Raw genomic sequence first — 23,143 nt, 5'->3', positions numbered from 1 at the left:
TATTTCGAACTTCCTAAGCGGATTTCTCGAGGAAACGAAAGCTTAACAGAAGCGGTAAATCGCAAATTAGAGGGTCTTAGAGAAGGAATTCGGCTAAAATCTCGTCAGCTCATTGCGTAGTAATGAGTCTCGTCCGTTTGCCCGTTTACAATCAAATTAGCCTACAATTTTGTCCAAATCCGGCAGTGCCCGAGCTACTTTCATTTCACATGTCTTATCTGGTCCGATCGAGATTCAGATGATTTGAGCCGAAAATCGTCTGTCAACAAGTAATCAAAAATAGAAAAACACGAAAAGGGGTGCACAACGAGACTTCCCAGGGGGTTACCCCATCCTAGTACTGCTCTCGCCCAAGCACGCTTAACCTTCGGAGTTTCGGAGTTCTGATGGGGATCCGGTGCATTAGTGCTGGTATTGAACGCACCCGACATTGAGTGGGATGTTTATTCTTATATCCCTCGAGTACGTGTGGAGCGGGCGCCGATGGACAACACGCGGCACTGCTCTCGCCAATCATAACCATGAAGTTAAAGCGTTCTGGCGCGATGGCAGAGCTAGGAGGGTGACCCTCCTGGGAAGACCTCGTATCACGACCGTTTTACTTAAATATTGGATAAAAAAGTCGAAATAATTGTTTTTAATGAGTTAACCGTCTCCGTAGTAATCTGCGTCATACCCTTCCGCACAGAACCGGCTCACGACAACAAAAATCGATAAATGTTCCCAATAAAAAGAAAAAAAAATAAGAAGGAAATAACGAATGTAAAGCTTATATTATGTCTGGAATACGATAAAATGGAACCGGAATCGAATTTCGAACTTCCTATGTGGATTTCTCGATTAAACGAAAGCTTAAAAGAAGCGTTAAATCGCAAATTAGAGGGTCTTAGAGAAGGAATTCGGATAAAATCTCGTCAGCTCATTGCCTAGGAATGAGTCTCATCCGTTTGCCCGTTTACAATCAAATTAGCCTACAATTTTGTCCAAATCCGGCAGTGCCCGAGCTACTTTCATTTCACATGTCTTATCTGTTCCCGATCGAGATTCAGATGATTTGAGCCGAAAATCGTCTGTCAACAAGTAATCAAAAATAGAAAAACACGAAAAGGGGTGCAACACGAGGACTTCCCAAGGGGTCACCCATCCTAGTACTGCTCTCGCCCAAGCACGTTAACTTCGGAGTTTTGATGGGATCCGGTGGCGTTAGTGTGGTATGATCGCACCCGACATTGAGTGGGATGTTTATTCTTATTATCCATCGAGTACGTGTGGAGCGGGCGGGAGATGGACAACACGCCGGCACTGCTCTCGACCAATCATAACCATGAAGTTAAGCGTTCTGGCGCGAGGCAGAGCTAGGATGGGTGCCTACCTGGGAAGTCCTCATGTCTGCGACGTTTACGTAAATTATGGATAAAACAGTCGAAATAATTGTTTTTAATGAGTTAACCGTCTCCGGAGTAATCTGCGTCATACCTTTCCGCACAGAACCGGCTCAGGACAACAAAAATCGATAAATGTTCCCAGAAAAAAAAAATAAGAAGAAAGAAATAACGAATGTAAAGCTATTATTATGCTTGGGATACGATGAAATGGAGCCGAAATCGAATTTCGAACTTCCTAAGTGGATTTCTCGAGGAAACGAAAGCTTAACAGAAGCGTTAAATCGCAAATTAGAGGGTCTTAGAGAAGGAATTCGGCTAAAATCTCGTCAACTCATTGCGTAGCAATGAGTCTCGTCCGTTTGCCCGTTTACAATCAAATTAGCCTACAATTTTGTCCAAATCCGGCAGTGCCCGAGCTACTTTCATTTCACATGTCTTATCTGGTCCCGATCGAGATTCAGATGATTTGAGCCGAAAATCGTCTGTCAACAAGTAATCGAAAATAGAAAAACACGAAAAGGGGTGCAATACGAGGACTTCCCAGGGGGTCACCCATCCTAGTACTGCTCTCGCCCTAACACGCTTAACTTCTGAGTTTTGATGATATTCCGGTGCATTAGTGCTTTTATGATCGCACCCGACATTGAGTGGGATATTTGTTCTTATATCCCTCGAGTACGTGTGGAGCGGGCGGCGATGGACAACACGCGGCATTGCTCTCGCACAATCAGAACCATGAAGTTAAGCGTTCTGGCGCGATGGCAGAGCTAGGATGGATGACCTCCTTGGGAAGTCCTCGTGTCGCGACCGTTTACGTAAATTATTGCTAAAACAGGCGAAATAATTGTTTTTAATGAGTTAACCGTCTCCGGAGTAATCTGCGTCATACCCTTCCGTACAGAACCGGCTCACGACAACAAAAATCGATAAATGTTCCCCGAAAATAGAAAAAAATAAGAAGAAGGAAATAACGAATGTAAAGCTATTATTATGCCTAGGATACGATAAAATGGAACCGGAATCGAATTTCGAACTTCCTAAGCGGATTTCTCGAGGAAACGAAAGCTTAACAGAAGCGTTAAATCGCAAATTAGAGGGTCTTAGAGAAGGAATTCGGCTAAAATCTCGTCAGCTCATAGCGTAGTAATGAGTCTCGTCCGTTTGCCCGTTTACAATCAAATTAGCCTACAATTTTGTCCAAATCCGGCAGTGGCCGAACTACTTTCATTTCACATGTCTTATCTGGTCACGATCGAGATTCAGACGATTTGTGCCGAAAATCGTCTGTCAACAAGTAATCAAAAATAGAAAAACACGAAAAGGGGTGCAACACGAGAACTTCCCAGGGGGTCACCCATCCTAGTACTACTCTCGCCAAAGCACGCTTAACTTCGGAGTTCTGATGGGATCCGTTGCATTCGTGTTGGTATGATCGCACACGCTTTGAGTGGGATGTTTATTCATATATCCCTCGAGTACGTGTGGAGCGGGCGGCGATGGACAACACGCGGCACTGCTCTCGCCCAATCATAACCATGAAGTTAAGCGTTCTGGCGCGATGGCAGAGCTAGGATGGGTGACCACCCTGGGAAGACCTCGTGTCGCGACCGTTTACGTAAATTATGGATAAAACAGTCGAAATAATTGTTTTTAATGAGTTAACCGTCTCCGGAGTAATCTGCGTCATACCCTTCCGCACAGAACTGGCTCACGACAACAAAAATCGATAAATGTTCCCAGAAAAAAGAAAAACAAATAAGAAGAAAGAAATAACGAATATAAAGCTATTATTATGCCTGGGATACGATAAAATGGAACCGGAATCGAATTTCGAACTTCCTAAGCGGATTTCTCGAGGAAACGAAAACTTAATAGAAGCGGTAAATCGCAAATTAAAGGGTCTTAGAGAAGAAATTCGGCTAAAATCTCGTCAGCTCATTGCGTAGTAATGAGTCTCGTCCGTTTGCCCGTTTACAATCAAATTAGCCTACAATTTTGTCCAAATCCGGCAGTGCTCGAGCTACTTTAATTTCACATGTCTTATCTGGTCCCGATCGAGATTCAAATGATTTGAGCCGAAAATCGTCTATCAACAAGTAATCAAAAATAGAAAAATACGAAAAGGGGTGCAACACGAGGACTTCCCAGGAGGTCACACATCCTAGTACTGCTCTCGCCCAAGCACGCTTAACTTCGGAGTTCTGATGGGATCCGGTGCATTAGTGCTGGTATGATCGCACCCGACATTGAGTGGGATGTTTGTTCTTATATCCCCCGAGTACGTGTGGAGCGGGCGGCTATGGACAACACGCGGCACTGCTCTCGCCCAATCATAACTATGAAGTTAAGCGTTCTGGCGCGATGGCAGAGGTAGGATGGGTGACCTCCCTGGGAAGACTTCGTGTCGCGACCGTTTACGTAAATTATGGATAAAACAGTCGAAATAATTGTTTTTAATGAGTTAACCGTCTCCAGAGTAATCTGCGTCATACCCTTCCGCACATAACCGGCTCACGACAACAAAAATCGATATATGTTCCCATAAAATAGAAAAAAAAATAAGAATAAGGAAATAACGAATGTAAAGCTATTATTATGCCTGAGATACGAAAAATGGAACCGGAATCGAATTTTGAACTTCCTAAGCGGATTTCTCGAGGAAACGAAAGCTTAACAGAAGCGGTAAATCGCAAATTAGAGGGTCTTAGAGAAGGAATTCGGCTAAAATCTCGTCAGCTCATTGCGTAGTAATGAGTTTTGTTCGTTTGTCCGTTTACAATCAAATTAGCCTACAATTTTGTCCAAATCCGGCAGTGCTCGAGCTACTTTAATTTCACATGTCTTATCTGGTCCCGATCGAGATTCAAATGATTTGAGCCGAAAATCGTCTATCAACAAGTAATCAAAAATAGAAAAATACGAAAAGGGGTGCAACACGAGGACTTCCCAGGGGGTCACCCATCCTAGTACTGCTCTCGCCCAAGCAGGCTTAACTTCGGAGTTCTGATGCGATCCGGTGCATTAGTGCTGGTATGATCGCACCCGGACATTGAGTGGGATGTTTATTCTTATATCCCTCGAGTACGTGTGGAGCGGGCGGCGATGGACAACACGCGGCACTGCTCTCGCCCAATCATAACTATGAAGTTAAGCCTTCTGGCGCGATGGCAGAGCTAGGATGGGTGACCTCCCTGGGAAGTCCTCGTGTCGCGACTGTTTACGTAAATTATGACTAAAACAGTCGAAATAATTGTTTTTAATGAGTTAACCGTCTCCGGAGTAATCTGCGTCGTACCCTTCCGCACAGAACTGTCTCACGACAACAAAAATCGCTAAATTTTCCCAGAAAATAGAAAAAAAAATAAGAAGGAAAAAAAACGAATATAAAGCTATTATTATGCCTGGGATACGATAAAATGGAACCGGAATCGAATTTCGAACTTCCTAAGCGAATTTCTCGATGAAACGGAAGCTTAACAGAAGCGTAAGATCGCAAATTAGAGGGTCTTAGAGAAGAAATTCGGCTAAAATCTCGCCATCTCATTACGGAGTAAGGAGTCTCATTCGTTTGCCCATTTACAATCAAATTAGGCTACAATTTTGTCCAAATCCTGCAGTGCCCGAGCTACGTTGATTTCACATGTCTTATCTGGTCCCGATCGATATTCAGATGATTTGAGCCGAAAATCGTTTGTCAACATGTGTAATCAAAAATAGAAAAACACGAAAAATGGTGCAACACGAGGACTTTCCAAGGGGTCACCCATCCTAGTACAGCTCTCGCCCAAGCACGCTTAACTTTGAAGTTCTGATGGGATCCGGTGCATTAGTGCTGGTATGATCGCACCCGACATTCAGTGGGATGTTTATTCTTATATCCCTCGAGTACGTGTGGAGCGGGCGGCGATGGACAACACGCGGCACTGCTCTCGCCCAATCAGAACCATGAAGTTAAGCGTTCTGGCGCGATGGCAGAGCTAGGATAGGTGACCTCCCTAGAAAGACCTCCTGTCGCGACCGTTTACGTAAATTATAGATAAAACAGTCTAAATAATTGTTTTTAATGATTTAACCGTCTCTGGAGTAATCTTCGTCATACCCTTCCGCACAGACCCGGCTCACGACAACAAAAATCGCTAAATGTTCCCAGAAAATAGAAAAAAAATAAGAATAAAAAAATAGCGAATGTAAAGCAATTATTATGCCTGGAATACAATAAAATGGAACCGGAATCGAATTTCGAACTTCCTAAGCGGATTTCTAGAGGAAACGGAAGCTTAACAGATGCGGTAAGTCGCAAATTAGAGGGTCTTAGAGAAGGAATTCGGCTAAAATCTCGTCAGCTCATTGCCTAGCAATGAGTCTCGTCCGTTTGCCCGTTTACAATCAAATTAGCCTACAATTTTGTCCAAATCCGGCAGTGCCCGAGCTACGTTGATTTCACATGTCTTATCTGGTGCCGATCGAGATTCAGATGAATTGAGCCGAAAATCGTCTGTCAACAATTAATCAAAAATAGAAAAACAAGAAAAGGGGTGCAACACGAGGACTTCCAAGGGGGGCGCCCATCCTAGTACTGCTCTCGCCCAAGCACGCTTAACTTCGGAGTTCTGATGGGATCCGGTGCATTAGTGCTGGTATGATCGCACCCGACATTGAGTGGGATGTTTATTCTTATATCCCTCGAGTACGTGTGGAGCGGGTTGGCGATGGACAACACGCGGCACTACTCTCGCCCAATCAAAACCATGAAGTTAAGCGTTCTGGCGCGATTGCAGAGTTAGGATGGGTGACCTCCCTGGGAAGTCCTCGTGGCGCGATTGCAGAGTTAGGATGGGTTGACCGTTTACGTAAATTATCGCTAAAACAGTCGAAATATTTTTTTTAATGAGTTAACCGTCTCCGGAGTAATCTGCATCATACTCTTCCACACAGAACCGGATCACGACAACAAAAATCGCTAACTGTTCCCAGAAAATAGAAAAAAAATAAGAAAAAGAAAATAGCGAATGTAAATCTATTATTATGCTTGGGATACGATAAAATGGAATCGGAATCGAATTTCAGACTTCCTAAGCGGATTTCTCGAGGAAACGGAAGTTTAAAAGAAGCGGAAAATCGCAAATTAGAGGGTCTTAGAGAAGAAATTCGGCTAAAATCTCGCCAGCTCATTGCGGAGTAATGATTATTGTTCGTTTGCCCGTTTACAATCAAATTAGGCTACAATTTTGTCCAAATCCGGAAGTTCCCGAGCTACGTTGATTTCACATGTCTTATCTGGTCCCAATCGTGATTCAGATGATTTGAGTCGAAAATCGTCTGTCAACATGTAATCAAAAATAGAAAAACACGAAAAGGGGTGCAACACGAGAACTGCCCAGGGGGTCACCCATCCTAGTACAGCTTTCGCCCAAGAACGCTCAACTTAGGAGTTCTGATGGGATCCGGTGCATTAGTGCTAGTATGATCGCACCCGACATTGAGTGGGATGTTTATTCTTATATCCTCGAGTACGTGTGGCGCGGGCGGCGATGGACAACACTGGGCACTGCTCTCGGCCAATCAGAACCATGAAGTTAAGCGTTCTGGCGCGATGCCAGAGCTAGGATGGGTGACCCCCCTGGGAAGTTCTCGTGTCGTGAACGTTTACGTAAATTATAGTTAAAACAGTAAAAATAATTGTTTTTAATGAGTTAACCATTTCCGGAGTAATCTGCGTCATACCCTTCCGCACAGAACCGGCTCACGACAACAAAAATCGCTAAATGTTTCTAGAAAATTGAAAAAAAAATAAGAAGAAGAAAATAACGAATGTAAAGCTATTATTATGCTTGGGATACGATAAAATGGAACCGGAATCGAATTTCGGACTTCCTAAGCGGATTTCTCGAGGAAATGGAAGTTTAACAGAAGCGGAAAATCGCAAATTAGAGGGTCTTAGAGAAGAAATTCCGCTAAAATCTCGCCAGCTCATTGCGGAGTAATGAGTATCATTCGTTTGCCCGTTTACAATCAAATTAGGCTACAATTTTGTCCAAATCCGGCAGTGCCCGAGCTACGTTGATTTCACTTGTCTTATCTGGTCCAGATCGTGATTCAGATGATTTGAGCCGAAAATCGTCTGTCAACATGTAATCAAAAATAGAAAAACACGAAAAGGGGTGCAACACATCACCCATCCTAGTATTGCTCTCGCCCAAGCACGCTTAACTTAGGAGTTCTGATGGGATCCGGTGCATTAGTGCTGGTATGATCACACACGTCATTGAGTGGGATGTTTATTCTTATATCCCTCGAGTACGTGTGGCTCGGGCGGCGATGGACAACACGGGGCACTGCTCTCGGCCAATCAGAACCATGAAGTTAAGCTTTCTGGCGCGATGCCAGAGCTAGGATGGGTGACCTCCCTGGAAAATAAGAAGAAGAAAATAGCGAATGTAAGCTATTATTATGCCTGGGATATGATTAAATATAACCGGAATCGAATTTCGGACTTCCTAAACGGATTTTTCGAGGAAACGGAAGCTTAACAGAAGCGGAAAATCGCAAATTAGAGGGTCTTAAAGAAGAAATTCGGCTAAAATCTCGCCAGCTCATTGCGGAGTAATGAGTCTCGTTCGTTTGCCCGTTTACAATCAAATTAGGCTACAATTTTGTCCAAATCCGGCAGAACCCGAGCTACGTTGATTTCACATGTCTTATCTGGTGCCGATCAAAATTCAGATGATTTGAGCCGAAAATCGTCTGTAAACAAGTAATCAAAAATAGAAAAACAAGAAAATGTGTGCAACACGAGGACTTCCAAGGAGGGCGTCCATCCTAGTACTGCTCTCGCCCAAGCACGCTTCACTTCGGAGTTCTGATTGGATCCGCTGCATTAGTGCTGGTCTGATCGCACCCGACATTGAGTGGGATGTTTATTCTTATATCCCTCGAGTACGTGTGGCGCGGGCGGCGATGGATAACATGCGGCACTGCTCTCGCCCAATCAGAACCATGCAGTTAAGCGTTCTGGCGCTATGGAAGAGCTAGGATGGGTGACCTTCCTAGGAAGTCCTCGTGTCGCGACTGTTTACGTAAATTATAGCTAAAACAGTCGAAATAATTGTTTTTAATGAGTTAACCATCTCCGGAGTAATTTTTGTCATACCCTTCCGCACAGAACTGGCTCACGACAACAAAAAGCGCTAAATGTTCACAGAAAATAGAAAAAAAATAAGAAGAAGAAAATAGCGAATGTAAACCTAATATTATGCCTGGGATAAGATAAAATAAAACTAGAATAGAATTTCGGACTTCCTAAACGGATTTCTCGAGGAAACGGAAGCTTAACAGAAGCGGAAATTCGCAAATTAAAGGGTCTTAGAGAAGGAATTCGGCTAAAATCTCTCCAGCTCATTGCGGAGTGATGAGACTCGTTCGTTTGCCCGTTTACAATCGAATTAGCCTACAATTTTGTCCCAATCCGGCAGTGCCCGAGCTACGTTGATTTCACATGTCTTATCTGGTCTTGATCCAGATTCAGATGATTTGAGCCGAAAATCGTCTGTCAAAAAGTAATCAAAAATAGAAAAACACGAAAAGGGGTGCAACACGAGGACTGCCCAGGAGGTCACCCATCCTCGTACTGCTCTCGCCCAAGTACGCTTAACTTAGGAGTTCTGATGGGATCCAGTGCATTAGTGCTGGTATGATCGCACCCGACATTGAGTGGGATGTTTATTATTATATCCCTCGAGTACGTGTGTCGCGGGCGGCGAGGGACAACACGCGGCACTGCTCTCGCCCAATCAGAACCATGAAGTTAAGCGTTCTGGCGCGATGCCAGAGCTAGGATGGGTGACCTCCCTGGAAAGTTCTCGTGTCGCGAACGTTTACGTAAATTATAGCTAAAACAGTAAAAATAATTTTTTTTAATGAGTTAACCGTTTCCGGAGTTATCTGCGTCATACCCTTCCGCACAGAACCGGCTCACGACAACAAAAATCGCTAAATGTTCTCAGAAAATTAAAAAAAATAAGAAGAAGAAAATAGCGAATGTAAGCTATTATTATGCCTGTGATATGATTAAATATAACCGGAATCGAATTTCGGACTTCCTAAACGGATTTTTCGAGGAAACGGAAGCTTAACAGAAGCGGAAAATCGCAAATTAGAGGGTCTTAAAAAAGGAATTCGGCTAAAATCTCGCCAGCTCATTGCGAAGGAATGAGTCTCGTTTGTTTGCCTGTTTACAATCAAATTAGGCTACAATTTTGTTCAAATCCAGCAGAGCCCGAGCTACGTTGATTTCACATGTCTTATCTGGTGTCGATTGAGATTCAGATGATTTGAGCCGAAAATCGTCTGTCAACAAGTAATCAAAAATAGAAAAACAAGAAAAGGGTGCAACACAGGGATTTTCCAGGGGGTCGGGTCACCCATCCTAGTACTGCTCTTGCCCAAGCACGCTTAACTCCGGAGTTCTGATGGGATCCGGTGCATTAGTGCTGGTATGATCGCACCCGACATTGATTGGGATGTTTATTATTATATACCTCGAGTACGTGTGGAGCGAGCGGCGATGGACAACAAGCGGCACTGCTCTCGCCCAATCAGAACCACGAAGTTAAGCGTTCTGGCGCGATGGCAGAGCTAGGATGGGTGACCTCCCTGAGAAGTCCTCGTGTCGCGACCGTTTATGTAAATATTTGAAGAAACAATCGAAATAATTGTTTTTAATGAGCTAACCGTCTCCCGAGTAATCTGCGTCATACCCTTCCGCACAGAACCGGCTCACGACAACAAAAATCGCTAAATGTTCCCAGAAAATAGAAAAAAATAAGAAAAAGAAAATAGCGAATGTAAAGCTATTATTATGCCTAGGATACGATAAAACGGAATGTAATCGAATTTCGGACTTCCTAAGCGGATTTCTCGAGAAAACGAAAGCTTAACAGAAGCGGAAAATCGCAAATTAGAGGGTCTTAAAGAAGGAATTCGGCTAAAATCTCGCCAGCTCATTGCGGAGTAATGAGTCTCGTTCGTTTGCCCGTTTACAATCAAATTAGGCTACAATTTTGTCCAAATCCGGCAGTGCCCGAGCTACGTTGATTTCACATGTCTTATCTGGTCCCGATCGAGATTCAGATGATTTGAGCCAAAAATCTTCTGTCCACAAGTAATCAAAAATAGAAAAACACGAAAAGGGGTGCAACACGAGGATTTTCCAGGGGGTCACCCATCCTAGTACTGCTCTCGCCCAAGCACGCTTAACTTCGGAGTTCCAATGGTATCTGGTGCATTAGTGCTGGTATGATCGAACCCGACATTGAGTGGGATGTTTATTCTTATATCCCTCGAGTGCGTGTGGCGCGGGCGGTGATGGACAACAAATAAATCCTTATATTATTTTGAAAATTCTTATTCAGCCCTTAAACGTTCTTTAATTGCCCTTAGGTCCCCAATCTTTCGAAATATTGCATTTTGGTCCCTTAAATTTCGATACTTGCATGTTTATTTTATACGCCGGGACGTAAATTTTATCGGTGTGGGTTTTTCAATAAAAAAATACGAACTTTTTGGCAATCCGGCTATTTATTTCTAAAACTATTTTTACCAAAACATTAATAATATTTTAATTAATTCTAATTAAAGACTAATTGGCTTAATTAGCGGCTTAATAGGCCTAAAGCCTTGTTAGTGTTTAATTAAGTATATAATATGTAAACCTTTCCCATAACCCTACGATTCTTTCAAAAGCACACGGCCACTCTTCTGAAAATACCTAGATTACACGGCACACACATGCTTAAAAATTGAGGCAAACTTTCGAGCATTGCCAAGGGATAGTCTTAGCCAAGGTTCTTGCTCCGTTCTTCGTCATCGTCAACGGTTTTTTGTGCGTAAATTACGCATAGGCACACCTATTCTTCCCTTCAAACTATCATCACATCATATTATATTTTTATGCATGAAAATTTTGGGAAACAAGTGACACTTTGAATTATTTTCGTTTTTATGCAATCCATGAAATTCCAAGCATGATTTTGATTCAAACTTTTGTCGTTTACATGTATATACGGGCTGCCATGATATAGGTTATGCTTAGGCATGATTTTACACGGGATTTAGAGTCCTAGATAATCACCTTAACACCACACACGCAATAGAACACAAGCTGTGCAGCATCTTGCTGTCATGGAGCAAAGGGGTTCGATTTTATTGTTGCAGGGGCTAGGGCTTGCTTGGCTGGTTCCAGGGGTTAGCCAAGGTCGTGGGTGAGTTAGGGAGAGTGTCCTAGCCATGCTAGGACTCGCGCTCAAGAGCTGGGAAGGAGTCCTAGCAAGCTATGACTCCCACCGAAGAATCAAGGGGAATTGCGTGCAGGGTTCTGGGCTTGTTGCAGGCTGGTGGGCATGGTCCAGGGGGCTTGGGCTGGGTCAGGTCGAGTCCTTAGGGTCCTTAGCGGGTGCACAACAGGTTGGTTCAGTGGCTGGGTTCGTTGGTAGATGCAGGGAAGCTTGATCAAGAGTCCTTGTCCAACAAGTATTTCTCGGCCATCTTATGGTAGAGGAGTATGGAGCTTGTTTTGTGGTTTGGGCTGTTTTCCATGGGATCTTTGGGCCCAGTAGCGTACTTTAGGATGTTGGTCAAGTTTTGGATCAACATGGTTCGGGGGTAACTCGTGAAAATCAAGAGATGGCTTGGGATCGAAGATTTTGGGTCATTAGGGTTTTTAAAACTTGGGAAAATTGAAAAATGGTTCACGGGGGTTGAGTCGTGGTTCATAAGGGCTAAAATAATATAAAAAGACTAAATTCTCAACTGGTACCAACACTTAGGAATCTAGGTACATAAGCCTGGAGGTCCTGGGTTCAATTGTTGGGGAAGGCGAAAGAAACCACTTACCAGGGGTGAGATATTCTATGAGTGACGGTGCATTGGCATGGGCCGAGGCCCATGCTGGACCATCCTAACGACCCATGACCTGTAGTGGTGCGTGAGTATGGGCCGAGGCCTTTGTTGGTTCAGCCTAATGGCCCATGATCGTTACAAAAAAAAGCGCTCTTTTTGTAACGATCATGGGCCATTAGGCTGAACCAACAAAGGCATCGGCCCATGCTGGACCATCCTAACGACCCATGACCAGTAGTGGTGCTTGGGTATGGGCCAAGGCCTTTGTTGGTTCAGCCTAATGGCCCATGATCATTATAGCACTGCTCTCGCCCAATCAGAACCATGAAGTTAAGCGTTCTGGCGCGATGGCAGAGCTAGGATGGGTGACCTCCCTGGGAAGTGCTCGTGTCGCGACCGTTTACGTAAATTATGGATAAAACAATCAAAATAATTGTTTTTAATGAGTTAACCGTCTCCGGAGTAATCTGCGTCATACCCTTCCGCATTGAACGGGCTCACGACAACAAAAATCGCTTAATGTTCCCAGAAAATAGAAAAAAAAATAGGAAAAAAAAATAGCGAATTTAAAGTTATTATTATGCCTGGGATAAGATAAAATGGAACCGGAATCGAATTTCGGACTTCCTAAGCGGATTACTCTAGGAAGCGGAAGCTTAACAGAAGCGGAAAATCGCATTTTAGAGGGTCTTAGAGAAGGAATTCGGCTAAAATCTTGCCAACTCATTGAGGAGTAATGAGTCTCGTCCGTTTGCCCGTTTACAATCAAATTAGCCTACAATTTTGTCCAAATCCGGCAGTGCCCGAGCTACTTTCATTTCACATGTCTTATCTGGTCCCGATCGAGATTCAGATGATTTGAGCCGAAAATCGTCTATCAACAAGTAATCAAAAATATAAAAACACGAAAAGGGGTGCAACACGAGGACTTCCGAGGTGGTCACCGATCCTAGTACTGCTCTCGCCCAAGCACGCTTAACTTCGGAGTTCTGATTGGATCCAGTGCATTAGTACTGGTATGATCGCAACCGACATTGAGTGGGATGTTTATTCCTATATCCCTCGAGTACGTGTGGCGCGAGCGGCAATGGACAACACGCGGCACTGCTCTCGCCCAATCAGAACCATGAAGTTAAGAGTTCTGGCGAGATGGCAGAGCTAGGATGAGTGACCTCCTTGGGAATTCCTCGTGTCGCGACTGTTTACATAAATTATAGCTAAAACAGTCGAAATAATTGTTTTTTTAATTAGTTAACCGTCTCCGGAGTAATCTGCGTCATACCCTTCCGCACAGAACTGGCTCACGACCACAAAAATCGCTAAATGTTCCCAGAAAATAGAAAAAAAATAAGAAGAAGAAAATAGCGAATGTAAAGCTATTATTATGCCTGTGATACGATAAAATGGAACCGGAATCGAATTTAGGACTTCCTAAGCGGATTTCTCGAGAAAACAGAAGCGGAAAATCGCAAATTAGGAGTCTTAGAGAAGGAATTCGGCTAAAATCTCGCCAGCTCATTGCGGAGAATGAGTCTCGTTCGTTTGCCCGTTTACAATCTAATTAGGCTGCAATTTTGTCCAAAGCCGGTAGTGCCCGAGCTACGTTGATTTCACATGTCTTATCTAGTCCTGATCATGATTCAGATGATTTGAGCCGAAAATCGTCTGTCAACAAGTAATCAAAAATAGAAAAACACGAAAAGGGATGCAACACAAGGACTTCCCAGGCGGTCACCCATCCAAGTACTGGTCTCACCCAAGCAAGCTTAACTTCAGAGTTCTGATGGGATCCGGTGCATTAGTGCTGGTATGATAGGATCCGACATTGAGTGGGATGTTAATTCTTATATCCCTCGAGTACGTGTGGAGCGGGCTGCTATGGACAACACTTGGCACTGCTCTCGCCTAATCAGAACCATGAAGTTAAGCGTTCTGGCGCGATGGCCGAGCTAGGATTGTTGACCTCCCTGGGAAGTCCTCGTGTCGCGATAGTTTACGTAAATTATGGCTAAAACAGTCGAAATAATTGTTTTTAATGAGTTAACCATCTCCGGAGTAATCTACGTCATACCCTTCCGCACAGAACCTGCTCACGACAACAAAAATCGCTAAATATTTCCAAAAAAAAAAAAAGAATAAAATAGCGAATGTAAAGCTATTATTATGCGTGGTATACGATAAAATGGAATCGGAATCGAATTTCGAACTTCATAAGCGGATTTATCGAGGAAACTGAAGCTTAACAGAAGCGGAAAATTGCAAATTAGAAGGTCTTAAAGAAGGAATTAGGCTAAAATCTCGCCAACAGTCTCGTTCGTTTGCCCGTTTACAATCAAATTAGGCTACAATTTTGTCCAAATCCGGCAGTGCCCGAGCTATGTTGATTTCACATGTCTTATCTCGTCCCGATCGAGATTCAAATTGTTTGAGCCGAAAATCGTCTGTCAACAAATAATTAAAAATAGAAAAACACGAAAAGAGGTGCAACACGAGGACTTCCTAGGGGACCGGTCACCCATCCTAGTACTGCTCTCGCCCAAGCACGCTTAACTTCGGAGTTTTGATGGGATCCGGTGCATTAGTGCTGGTATGATCGCACCCGACATTTAGTGGGATGTTTATTCTTATATCTCTCGAGAACGTGTGGAGCGGGCGGCGATAGACAACACGCGGCACTGCTCTCGCCCAATCAGAACCATGAAGTTAAGAGTTCTGGTGCGATAGCAGAGCGAGGATGGGTGACCTCCCTGGGAAGTCCTCGTGTCGCGACCCTTTACGTAAATTATAGATAAAAAAATCGAAATAATTGTTTTTAATGAGTTAACCGTCTCAGGAGTAATCTGTGTCATACCCTTCCGCACAGAACCGGCTCACGACAACAAAAATCGCTAATGTTACAAGAAAATAGAAAAAAGAAATAGGAAAAAAAAATAGCGAATTTAAAGTTATTATTATGCCTGGGATAAGATAAAATGGAACCGAAATCGAATTTCGGACTTCCTAAGCGGATTACTCGAGGAAACGGAAGCTTAACAGAAGCGGAAAATCGCATATTAGAGGGTCTTAGAGAAGGAATTCGGCTAAAATCTTGCCAACTTATTGCGGAGTAATGAGTCTCGTTCGTTTGCCCGTTTACAATCTAATTAGGCTACAATTTTGTCCAAATCTGGCAGAGCCCGAGCTACATTGATTTCACATATCTTATCTGGTCCCGATCGTGATTCAGATGATTTGAGCCGAAAATCTTCTGTCAACAAGTAATCAAAAATAGAAAAACACGAGAAGGGGTGCAACACGAGGACTTCCTAGGTGGTCACCCATCCTAGTACTGCTCTCGCCCAAGCACGCTTAACTTCGGAGTTCTGATTGGATCCAGTGCATTAGTACTGGTATGATCGAAACCGACATTGAGTGGGATGTTCATTCCTATATCGCTCGAGTACGTGTGGCGCGAGCGGCAATGGACAACACGCGGCACTGCTCTCGCCCAATCAGGACCATGAAGTTAAGCGTTCTGGCAAGATGGCAGAGCTAGGATGATTGACTTCCCTGGGAAGTCCTCGAGTCGCGACCGTTTACATAAATTATAGCTAAAACAGTCGAAATACTTGTTTTTAATTAGTTAACCGTCTCCGGAGTAATCTGCGTCATACCCTTCCGCACAGAACTGGCTCACAACCACAAAAATCGCTAAATGTTCCCAGAAAATAGAAAAAAAATAAGAAGAAGAAAATAACGAATGTAAAGCTATTATTATGCCTGGGATACGATAAAATGGAACCGGAATCGAATTTAGGACTTCCTAAGCGGATTTCTTGAGGAAACAAAAGCTTAACAGAAGCGGAAAATCGCAAATTAGAGGGTCTTAGAGAAGGAATTCAGCTAAAATCTCGCCAGCTCATTGCGGAGAATGAGTCTCGTTCGTTTGCCCGTTTACAATCTAATTAGGCTGCAATTTTGTCCAAATCTGGTAGTGCCTGAGCTACGTTGATTTCACATGTCTTATCTGGTCCTGATCGAGATTCAGTTGATTTGAGCCGAAAATCGTCTGTCAACAAGTAATCAAAAATAGAAAAACACGAAAAGGGATGCAACACAAGGACTTCCCTGGCGGTCACCCATCCAAGTACTGGTCTCACCCAAGCAAGCTTAACTTCAGAGTTCTGATGGTATCCGGTGCATTAGTGCTGGTATGATCGCACCCGACATTGAGTGGGATGTTAATTCTTATATCCCTCGAGTACGTGTGGAGCGGGCTGCAATGGACAACACGCGGCACTGCTCTCGCCTAATCAGAACCATGAAGTTAAGCGTTCTGGCGCGATGGCAGAGCTAGAATTGTTGACCTCCCTGGGAAGTTCTAGTGTCGCGACTGTTTACGAAAATTATGGCTAAAACAGTCGAAAAAATTGTGTTTAATGAGTTAACAATCTCCGGAGTAATCTACGTCATATCCTTCCGCACAGAACCTGCTCACGAAAACAAAAATCGGTAAATGTTTCCAGAAAATAAGAAAAAAAAAGAATAAAATAGCGAATGTAAAGTTATTATTATGACTGGTATACGATAAAATGGAATCGGAATCGAATTTCGAACTTCCTAAGCTACGTTGATTTCACATGTCTTATCTGGTCCCGATCGAGATTCAGATTATTATAGCCGAAAATTGTCTGTCAACAAGTAATTAAAAATAGAAAAACACGAAAAGAGGTGCAACACGAGGACTTCCCAGGGGGTCACCCATCCTAGTACCTGCTCTCGCCCATGCACGCTTAACTTCGGAGTTTTGATGGGATCCTGTGCATTAGTGCTCGTATAATCGCACCCGACATTTAGTGGGATGTTTATTCTTATATCTCTCGAGTACGTGTGGAGCGGGCGGCGATGGACAACACGCGGCACTGCTCTCGTCTAATCAGAACCATGAAGTTAAAAGTTCTGGCGCGATAGCAGAGCGAGGATGGGTGACCTCCCTGGGAAGTCCTCGTGTCGCGACCATTTACGTAAATTATGGCTAAAACAACACGAGGACTTCCCAGGGGGTCACCCATCCTAGTACATGCTCACGACAACAAAAATCGCTAAATGTTTCCAGAAAATAAAAAAAAAAGAAGAATAAAATAGCGAATGTTAAACTATTATTATGCCTGGGATACGCTAAAATGGAATCGAAATCGAATTTCGAACTTCCTAAGCGGATTTATCGAGGAAACGAAAGCTTAACTGAAGCGGAAAATCGCAAATTAGAGGGTCTTAGAGAAGGAATTCGGCTAAAATCTCTCCAGCTCATTGCGGAGTAATGAGTCTCCTTCGTTTGCCCGTTGAAAATCAAATTAGGCTACAATTTTTTCCAAATCCGGCAGTGCCCGAGCTACGTTGATTTCACATGTCTTATCTGGTCCTGATCGAAATTCAGATGATTTGAACCGAAAATCGTCTGTCAACAAGTAATTAAAAATAGAAAAACACGAAAAGGGGTGCAACACGAGTTCTTCCCAGGGGGTCACCCATCCTAGTACTGCTCTCGCCCAAGCACGCTTAACTTCGGAGTTCTGATGGGATCCGGTGCATTAGTGCTGGTATGATCGCACCGGACATTAAGTGGGATATTTATTTTTATGTCCCTCGGGTACTTGTAAACCGAGCGGCGATGGACAACACGCGGCACTGATCTCGCCCAATCAGAACGATGAAGTTAAGCTTTCTAGCGCGATGACGGAGCTAGGATGGGTGACCTCCATGGGAAGTCCTCGTGTCGCGACCCATTTCGTAAATTATGGATAAAACAATCGAAATAATTGTTTTTAATAAATTAACCGTCTCCGGAGTAATCTGCGTCATATCCTTCCGCACAGAACCGGCTCACGACAACAAAAATCGCTAAATGTTCCCAGAAAATAGAAATAAAAAATAAGAAGAAGAAAATAGCGAATGTAAAACTATTATTATGCCTGGGATATGATAAAATGGAACGGAATCGAATTTCGGACTTCCTAAAGTAATTTCTCGAGGAAACAGAGGCTCAACAGAAGCGGAAAATCGCAAATTAGAGGGTCTTAGAGAAGGAATTCGGCTAAAATTTCGCCAACTTTATTTTAGGCTACTATTTTGTCCAAATCCGACAGTGCCCGAGGTACGTTGATTTCACATGTCTTATCTGGTCCCGATCGTGATTCAGATGATTTGAGCCGAAAATCGTCTGTCAACAAGTAATCAAAAATAGAAAAACACGAAAAGGGGTGCAACACGAGGACTTCCCGGTGGGGGAAACCCGTCCTAGTACTGCTCTCGCCTAAGCACGCTTAACTTCGGAGTTCTGATTGGATCCAGTGTATTAGTACTGGTATGATCGCAACCGACATTGAGTGGGATGTTTATTCTTATATCCCTCGAGTACGTGTGGCGCGAGCGGCGATGGACAACACGCGGAACTGCTCTCGCCCAATAAGAACCATGAAGTTAAGCGTTCCGGCGAGATGGCAGAGCTGAGATGGGTCACCTCCCTGGGAAGTCCTCGTGTCGCGACCGTTTACGTAAATTATCGCTAAAACAGTCGAAATAATTGTTTTTAATGAGTTAACCGTATCCGGAGTAATCTGCGTCATACCCTTTTGCACAGAACCGACTCACGACCACAAAAATCGCTAAAGGTTCCTAGAAAATAGAAAAAAATAAGAAGAATAAAATAGCGAATGAAAACCTATTATTATGCCTGGGATACGATAAAATGGAATCGGAATCGAATTTAGGACTTCCTAAGCGGATTTCTCGAGGAAACGGAAGCTTAACAGAAGCGGTAAATCGCAAATTAGAGGGTTTAAAGAAGGAATTCTGCAAAATCTCGCCAGCTCATTGCGGAGTAATGAATCTCGTTCGTTTGCCCGTTTACAATCAAATTAGGCTGCAATTTTGTCCAAATCCAGCAGTGCCCGAGCTACGTTGATTTCACATGTCTTATCTGGTCCCGATCGAGATTCAGATGATTTGAGCCGAAAATCGTCTGTGAACAAGTAATCAAAAATAGAAACACACGAAAAGGAGTGCAACACGAGGACTTCCCAGGGGGTCACCTATCCTAGTACTGCTCTCGCCCAAGCACTCTTGCCCAAGCACGCTTAACTTCGCTGTTCTGATGGGATTCGGTGCATTAGTGCTGGTATGATCGCACCCGACATTGAGTGAGATGTTTATTCTTATATCCCTCGAGTACGTGTGGAGCGGGCGGCGATGGACAACACGCGGCACTGCTCTCGCCCAATCAGAACCATGAAGTTAAGCGTTCTGGTGAGATGGCAGAGCTAGGATGGGTGACCTCCCTGGTAAGTCCTCGTGTCACGACCGTTTACGTAAATTATAGCTAAAACAGTCGAAATAATTGTTTTTAATGAGTTAACCGTCTCCGGAGTAATCTGCGTCATACCCTTCCGCATAGAACCAGATCACGACAACAAAAATCGCTAAATGTTCACAAAAAATAGAAAAACATAAGAAGAAGAAAATAGCGAATGTAAAGCTATTATTGTGTCTGGGATACGATAAGATTGAACCGGAATCGAATTTTGGACTTCCTAAGCAGATTTCTCGAGGAAACGGAAGCTTAACAGAAGTGGAAAATCGCAAATAAGAGAGTCTTATAGAAGAAATTCGGCTAAATCTCGCCAGCTCATTGCGGAGCAAAGAGTCTCGTTCGTTTGCCCTTTTACAATCAAATTAGGCTACAATTTTGTCCAAATCCGGCAGTGCCCGAGCTACGTTGATTTCACATGTCTTATCTGTTCCCAATCGAGATTCAGATGATTTAAACCAAAAATTGTCTGTCAACAAGTAATCAAAAATAGAAAAACACGAAAAAGGATGCAACACGAGGACTTCCCAGGGAACACCCATCCTAGTACTGCTCTCTTCCAAGCACGCTTAACTTCTGAGTTCTGATAGGATCCGGTGCATTAGTGCTGGTATGATCGCACACGACATTGAGTGGGATTTTTATTCTTATATCCCTCGAGTACGAGGGGAGCGGGCGGCGATAGACAACACGCGGCGCTGCTCTTGCCCAACAGAACCATGAAGTTAAGCGTTCTGGCGCGATGGCAGAGCTAGGATGGGTGACCACCCTGGGAAGACCTCGTGTCGCGACCGTTTACGTAAATTATGGTTAAAACAGTCGAAATAATTGTTTTTAATGAGTTAACCGTCTCCGGAGTAATCTGCGTCATACCCTTCTGCACAGAACTGGCTCACGACAACAAAAATCGATAAATGTTCCCAGAAAAAAGAAAAACAAATAAGAAGAAGGAAATAACGAATATAAAGCTATTATTATGCCTGGGATACGATAAAATGGAACCGGAATCGAATTTCGAACTTCCTAAGCGGATTTCTCGAGGAAACGAAAACTTAATAGAAGCGGTAAATCGCAAAGTAGAGGGCCTTAGAGAAGGAATTCGGCTAAAATCTTTCCAGCTCATTGCGGAGCAACAAGTCTCGTTCGTTTGCCCGTTTACAATTAAACTAGCCTACAATTTTGTCCAAATGAGGCAGTGCCCGAGCTACGTTAATTTCACATGTCTTTTCTGGTCACGATCGAGATTCAGATGATTTGATCCGAAAATAGTCTGTCAAGAAGTAATCAAAAATAGAAAAACACGAAAATGGGTTCAACACGAGGACTTCCCAGGGGGTCACCCATCCTAGTACTGCTCTCGTCCAAGCACGTTGAATTTCGGAGTTCTAATGGGATCCGATGCATTAGTGTTGGTATGATCGCACCCGACATTGAGTGGGATGTTTTTTCTTATATCCCTCGAGTACGTGTGGAGCTGGAGGCGATGGACAACACGCGGCACTGCTCTCGACCAATCAGAACCATGAAGTTAAGCATTCTGGCGCGATGGCATAGCGAGGATGGACCTCCTGGGAATTCCTCGTGTCGCGACCGTTTACGTAAATTTTGGCTAAAACAGTCGAAATAATTGTTTTTAATGAGTTAACCATCTTCGGAGTAATCTGCGTCATACCCTTCCGCACAGAACCGGCTCACGACAACAAAAATCGCTAAATGTTTCCAGAAAATAGAAAAAAAAAAGAAAAAAATAGCGAATGTAAAGCTATTATTGTGTCTGTGATACGATAAAATGGAACCAGAATCGAATTTCGGACTTCCTAAGCGGATTTCTCGAGGAAACGGGAGCTTAACAGAAGCGGAAAATCGAAAATTAAAGGGTCTTAGAGAAGGAATTCGGCTAAAATCTCGCCACCTCGTTGCGGGGCAATAAGTATCGTTCGTTTGCCCGTTTACAATCAAACTAGCCTACAATTTTGTTCAAATCAGGCAGTGCCCGAGCTACGTTAATTTCACATGTCTTTTCTGGTCACGATCAAGATTCAGATGATTTGATCCGAAAATAGTCTGTCAAGAAGTAATCAAAAATAGAAAAACACGAAAAGGGGTGCAACACGAGGACTTCCCAGGGGGTCACTCATCCTAGTACTGCTCTCGTCCAAGCACGCTTAACTTCGGAGTTCTGATGGGATCCGGTGCATTAGTGCTGGTATGATCGCACCTGAAATTGAGTGGGATGTTTATTCTTATATCCCTCGAGTACGAGTGGAGGAGGCGGCGATGGACAACACGTGGCACTGCTCTCGCCCAACAGAACCATGAAGTTAAGCATTCTGGCGCGATGGCATAGCGAGGATGGGTGACCTCCCTGGGCAGTCCTCGTGTCGCGACCGTTTACGTAAATTATGGCTAAAAAAGTCGAAATAATTGTTTTTAATGAGTTAACCATCTCCGGAGTAATCTGCGTCATACCCTTCCGCACAGAACCGGCTCACGACAACAAAAATCGCTAAATGTTCCCAGAAAATAGAAAAAAATAAGAATAAGAAAATAGCAAATGTAAAGCTATTATTATGCTTGGGATACGATAAAACGGAATCGGAATCGAATTTCGGACTTCCTAAGCGGACTTCTCGAGGAAACGGAAGTTTAACAGAAGCGGAAAATCGCAAATTAGAGTGTCTTAGAGAAGCAATTCGGCTAAAATCTCGCAACCTCATTGCGGATCAATGAGTCTCGTTCGTTTGCCCGTTTACAATCAAACTATCCTACAATTTTGTCCAAATAAGGCAGTGCCCGAGCTACGTTAATTTAACATGTCTTATCTGGTCCCGATCGAGATTCATAAGATTTGAGCCGAAAATCGTCTGTCAACAAGTAATCAAAAATAAAAAAACACCAAAAGGGGTGCAACACGAGGACTTCCCCGAGGGTCATCCATCCTAGTACTGCTCTCGTCCAAGCACGCTGAACTTCGGAGTTCTGATGGGATCTTGTGCATTAGTGCTGGTATGATCGCACCCGACATTGTGTGGATTGTTTATTCTTATATCCCTCGAGTACGTGTGGAGCTGGCGGCGATGGACAACACGCGGCACTGCTCTCGCCCAATCAGGACCATGAAGTTAAGCATTATGGCGCGATGGCAGAGCGAGGATGGACCTCCTAGGAAGTCCTCGTGTCACGACCGTTTACGTAAATTATGGCTAAAACAGTCGAAATAATTGTTTTTAATGAGTTTAACCATCTCCAGAGTAATCTGCGTCATACCCTTCCGCACAGTAACCGGCTCACGACAACAAAAATCGCTAAATGTTCCCAGAAAATAGAAAAAATTAAAAATAATAAAATAGCGAATGTAAAGCTATTATTATGCCTGAGATACGATAAAATGGAACCGGAATCGAATTTCGGACTTCCTAAGCGGATTTCTCGAGGAAACGGAAACCTAACGGAAGCGGAAAATCGCAAATTAGAGGGTCTTAGAGAAGAAATTCGGCTAAAATCTCGCTAGTCCGCA

At 43.6% G+C, this 23,143-nt stretch overlaps 18 non-coding genes and 8 pseudogenes across 18 annotated transcripts; all 26 read right to left on the bottom strand.

Annotated features, from left to right (window-relative positions):
- Positions 1 to 296: 296 nt before the first annotated feature.
- Positions 297 to 426, bottom strand: LOC142512781 (5S ribosomal RNA; annotated as a pseudogene).
- A 681-nt stretch (positions 427 to 1,107) lies between these two features.
- On the bottom strand, positions 1,108 to 1,225 carry LOC142511418 (5S ribosomal RNA; annotated as a pseudogene).
- A 679-nt stretch (positions 1,226 to 1,904) lies between these two features.
- Positions 1,905 to 2,024, bottom strand: LOC142511632 (5S ribosomal RNA; annotated as a pseudogene).
- A 682-nt stretch (positions 2,025 to 2,706) lies between these two features.
- Positions 2,707 to 2,825, bottom strand: LOC142514988 (5S ribosomal RNA). The gene has a single exon (XR_012810857.1). It is a non-coding gene; the product is annotated as a 5S ribosomal RNA (ribosomal RNA).
- A 683-nt stretch (positions 2,826 to 3,508) lies between these two features.
- LOC142510701 (5S ribosomal RNA) lies at positions 3,509 to 3,627 on the bottom strand. The gene has a single exon (XR_012808671.1). It is a non-coding gene; the product is annotated as a 5S ribosomal RNA (ribosomal RNA).
- Positions 3,628 to 4,310: 683 nt separating this feature from the next.
- LOC142513766 (5S ribosomal RNA) lies at positions 4,311 to 4,429 on the bottom strand. Its single transcript, XR_012809694.1, has one exon. It is a non-coding gene; the product is annotated as a 5S ribosomal RNA (ribosomal RNA).
- A 686-nt stretch (positions 4,430 to 5,115) lies between these two features.
- On the bottom strand, positions 5,116 to 5,234 carry LOC142506400 (5S ribosomal RNA). The gene has a single exon (XR_012804694.1). It is a non-coding gene; the product is annotated as a 5S ribosomal RNA (ribosomal RNA).
- Positions 5,235 to 5,917: 683 nt separating this feature from the next.
- Positions 5,918 to 6,036, bottom strand: LOC142513315 (5S ribosomal RNA). Its single transcript, XR_012809268.1, has one exon. It is a non-coding gene; the product is annotated as a 5S ribosomal RNA (ribosomal RNA).
- Positions 6,037 to 6,741: 705 nt separating this feature from the next.
- On the bottom strand, positions 6,742 to 6,860 carry LOC142510335 (5S ribosomal RNA). The gene has a single exon (XR_012808454.1). It is a non-coding gene; the product is annotated as a 5S ribosomal RNA (ribosomal RNA).
- Positions 6,861 to 8,166: 1,306 nt separating this feature from the next.
- LOC142510806 (5S ribosomal RNA) lies at positions 8,167 to 8,285 on the bottom strand (annotated as a pseudogene).
- Positions 8,286 to 8,968: 683 nt separating this feature from the next.
- On the bottom strand, positions 8,969 to 9,087 carry LOC142516564 (5S ribosomal RNA). Its single transcript, XR_012812352.1, has one exon. It is a non-coding gene; the product is annotated as a 5S ribosomal RNA (ribosomal RNA).
- Positions 9,088 to 9,767: 680 nt separating this feature from the next.
- Positions 9,768 to 9,891, bottom strand: LOC142507755 (5S ribosomal RNA). The gene has a single exon (XR_012806003.1). It is a non-coding gene; the product is annotated as a 5S ribosomal RNA (ribosomal RNA).
- Positions 9,892 to 10,572: 681 nt separating this feature from the next.
- LOC142508946 (5S ribosomal RNA) lies at positions 10,573 to 10,691 on the bottom strand. Its single transcript, XR_012807142.1, has one exon. It is a non-coding gene; the product is annotated as a 5S ribosomal RNA (ribosomal RNA).
- Positions 10,692 to 13,192: 2,501 nt separating this feature from the next.
- LOC142508167 (5S ribosomal RNA) lies at positions 13,193 to 13,311 on the bottom strand. The gene has a single exon (XR_012806395.1). It is a non-coding gene; the product is annotated as a 5S ribosomal RNA (ribosomal RNA).
- Positions 13,312 to 13,983: 672 nt separating this feature from the next.
- LOC142508820 (5S ribosomal RNA) lies at positions 13,984 to 14,102 on the bottom strand. The gene has a single exon (XR_012807023.1). It is a non-coding gene; the product is annotated as a 5S ribosomal RNA (ribosomal RNA).
- Positions 14,103 to 14,759: 657 nt separating this feature from the next.
- Positions 14,760 to 14,882, bottom strand: LOC142508176 (5S ribosomal RNA). The gene has a single exon (XR_012806403.1). It is a non-coding gene; the product is annotated as a 5S ribosomal RNA (ribosomal RNA).
- Positions 14,883 to 15,565: 683 nt separating this feature from the next.
- Positions 15,566 to 15,684, bottom strand: LOC142507489 (5S ribosomal RNA). The gene has a single exon (XR_012805745.1). It is a non-coding gene; the product is annotated as a 5S ribosomal RNA (ribosomal RNA).
- A 682-nt stretch (positions 15,685 to 16,366) lies between these two features.
- Positions 16,367 to 16,485, bottom strand: LOC142509563 (5S ribosomal RNA). The gene has a single exon (XR_012807731.1). It is a non-coding gene; the product is annotated as a 5S ribosomal RNA (ribosomal RNA).
- Positions 16,486 to 16,988: 503 nt separating this feature from the next.
- Positions 16,989 to 17,108, bottom strand: LOC142509330 (5S ribosomal RNA). Its single transcript, XR_012807509.1, has one exon. It is a non-coding gene; the product is annotated as a 5S ribosomal RNA (ribosomal RNA).
- A 647-nt stretch (positions 17,109 to 17,755) lies between these two features.
- LOC142510746 (5S ribosomal RNA) lies at positions 17,756 to 17,874 on the bottom strand. Its single transcript, XR_012808676.1, has one exon. It is a non-coding gene; the product is annotated as a 5S ribosomal RNA (ribosomal RNA).
- A 643-nt stretch (positions 17,875 to 18,517) lies between these two features.
- LOC142511915 (5S ribosomal RNA) lies at positions 18,518 to 18,638 on the bottom strand (annotated as a pseudogene).
- Positions 18,639 to 19,318: 680 nt separating this feature from the next.
- On the bottom strand, positions 19,319 to 19,451 carry LOC142510054 (5S ribosomal RNA; annotated as a pseudogene).
- A 681-nt stretch (positions 19,452 to 20,132) lies between these two features.
- Positions 20,133 to 20,250, bottom strand: LOC142511576 (5S ribosomal RNA; annotated as a pseudogene).
- A 683-nt stretch (positions 20,251 to 20,933) lies between these two features.
- On the bottom strand, positions 20,934 to 21,052 carry LOC142511259 (5S ribosomal RNA; annotated as a pseudogene).
- A 675-nt stretch (positions 21,053 to 21,727) lies between these two features.
- LOC142514198 (5S ribosomal RNA) lies at positions 21,728 to 21,846 on the bottom strand. Its single transcript, XR_012810104.1, has one exon. It is a non-coding gene; the product is annotated as a 5S ribosomal RNA (ribosomal RNA).
- Positions 21,847 to 22,527: 681 nt separating this feature from the next.
- LOC142508353 (5S ribosomal RNA) lies at positions 22,528 to 22,646 on the bottom strand. The gene has a single exon (XR_012806571.1). It is a non-coding gene; the product is annotated as a 5S ribosomal RNA (ribosomal RNA).
- Positions 22,647 to 23,143: the final 497 nt, after the last annotated feature.

This window comes from Primulina tabacum, chromosome 10, assembly GCF_025594145.1.
Source record: "Primulina tabacum isolate GXHZ01 chromosome 10, ASM2559414v2, whole genome shotgun sequence".
Classification (NCBI taxonomy): domain Eukaryota; kingdom Viridiplantae; phylum Streptophyta; class Magnoliopsida; order Lamiales; family Gesneriaceae; genus Primulina; species Primulina tabacum.
Note: the sequence above shows the minus strand (reverse complement) of the source record. Positions and strands in the feature narration are given on the sequence as shown.